This window comes from Staurois parvus, unplaced genomic scaffold (assembly GCF_062004578.1).
Source record: "Staurois parvus isolate SC_StPar_1 unplaced genomic scaffold, SC_StPar_1.0 ptg000449l, whole genome shotgun sequence".
NCBI lineage: Eukaryota > Metazoa > Chordata > Amphibia > Anura > Ranidae > Staurois > Staurois parvus.
The window spans coordinates 5,512,496-5,514,670 of record NW_028318245.1 but is presented as its reverse complement, the minus strand read 5'-3'; the positions used below and the strand labels follow the sequence as shown (position 1 = coordinate 5,514,670).

The 2,175-nt window shown below is 42.9% G+C and overlaps 1 protein-coding gene across 1 annotated transcript in view; it reads right to left on the bottom strand.

The window, feature by feature from the left end:
• LOC149453441 (uncharacterized) overlaps positions 1 to 2,175 on the bottom strand; it is a 283,142-nt gene that overhangs the window by 209,128 nt on the left and 71,839 nt on the right. The window lies entirely within an intron of this gene.

The window sequence follows — 2,175 nt, the reverse complement described above, 5'->3', positions numbered from 1 at the left end:
TTTAGAATTCATTTTGACTCTTTACAATATCTACACCTGATATCAATGTTTCCCAACCTCAGTCCTCAAGTACCCCAACAAGTCATGTTTTCAGGCCTTGATTTAACATGCACTGGTGCTTTAAATCAATATCAATGGCTTGGTATTTATAACAGCTATTGTACCTAAGAGGAAATTCCCAAGTAATGGCCTGTAGGGAGTACTTGAGGAATGAGGTTGGTAAACGCTGCCTTATACTTGTATGTATTCAATTTCTTGGTAACACAAAATGCTTATAAGCACATGGCGGCAACTCACTGCATTTAGGCATCTAAACATGGTGAAGATGACTTGCTAAAGTTCAAACCGAGCATCAGAATGGGGACGAAATGGGATTTAAGTGACTTTGAATGTGGCATGGTTGCTGGTGCCAGACGGGCTGGTCTGAGTATTTTTCTAAAACCGTTGATCTACTGGGATTTTCGCACACAACCATCTCTAGGGTTTATAAAGAATGGTCCGAAAAAGAGAAAATATCCAGTGAGCGGCAGTTGTGTGGAGAAAAATGCCTTGTTGATGTCAGAGGAGAATGGGAAAACTGGTGCGGCTGTGAAATTCAGATGGTAGGGTCAGAATCTGGCGTAAACTACATTAAAGCATGGGTCCATCCTGCCTTGTTCAGGCTGGTGGTGTAATGGTGTGGGAGATATTTTCTTGGCACTAGCAAGGTGAACCTAATAAAGTGGCCAGTGAGTGTATATGCTTCCATAATGTTTGAGAAGATCGAAGGAACCAAGCAAAGAGGGAGACCAACTACTAGGTGGTTGGATACATTGACTAAAGCTGTGGGAATGACACTGGAGGATCTCACCAGACTAGCACAAAGCCGACTTCTCTTTAGAACTCTCATTCATCAAGTCGCTAGGACTTGGACCCGAGGTGATTGCACTTAATGATAAAATAAAATTATGCTTCCAGCTAATATGAAGACAAAAGTTCTTTTGATATTTAGAAATAAGGTCTATTGTTAGGGATGGACCAGGGACCTTTCATGTAGGGTTGTGATTAAGGATTTGAGTTGTATGTAATAAAAGGATATTTTTACTCGACAATGGTTCCTGAACACACTGAGCAACCCATCACCATGGGGGTGTATATGTCATCAGTACAACATGGACTGGTAACACTGACTCATTTGCAGCTCAGCCAAATTGGAACTGAAGGTAAACTGGTTTTTACTACAGTAGGAAACTTCAGCTACATAAAAGTGAGGTCACCACAAAAGTCATGAAGTGTCCTATTACTGCTGGAAGAAAAGAGGGAGAAACTTTTCCAACACAATCTTAGATGGGTCCCAGGACCCTCCAGGGTACCTCCAGTCCACAAACCACCTTTGAAGAACACCATGATTAGCAGGTGTAGGTGAAAGGTAATAAAAATTGGCTTTTTATAGTAAGTGCTGTGAAAATGTTTTTTTGTCAGCTTTTGGGTACAGTTTTTTGTCAGCTTTTGGGTACAGGTCCAAAGAAATGGCAGGAGATTTTGTCAAATGGGAGTCAGGCACTCATGAGTCTTGGTTCAGTTCCTAATAACTGTCTTGGGAAATTGACCGATGTGCTTTGTTGCATTCCAGGTATTTGACATAGGCTCCTTGGACAATGTTCTTCCTTGGGAATTGCTTCTAGCTGACTTAGTAGAAAGGGAAACATGGGTCATAGAGGTTGTATAGGTGGCTAGGCCAGAACACAAAGAGCCTCTCTTTGCCACATCCAAATGTCCCATCATTGGTGGTAGATTAGTTTAAGATGATTGTTAGGTGTGCTTTCTGTATAACAGCGAAGAATGGTAGTCAAATCAGAGAAGGCTCCCCCATTCAGGTCTGCTTGTCAAAGAGGCTTCCACTGTTCCTTCTGGGTAAGTGCCTCATTCCCTGTGGGTGCTTTGTTTGCAATCAGGTCTGATTAGGGTAGCTTTGTTCACATGCAACCCGTGACCTAGTTACCAGTTTTCATGATCAGGTTTGTGCCAGGGCTATGAGGGTTGGGGATATCCCTGCATGCTTCCTTTGCCCTAGCAAGTCCCAGTCTCAAACTCCAGGGGTGCTCATACGGGAATTGTACAAGAGGCCACCCTCATCATCTTTTAGTCTCCTAGTCTCCAGACAGGTGGTCATCTGTTTCGGCCCCTATTTCAGTT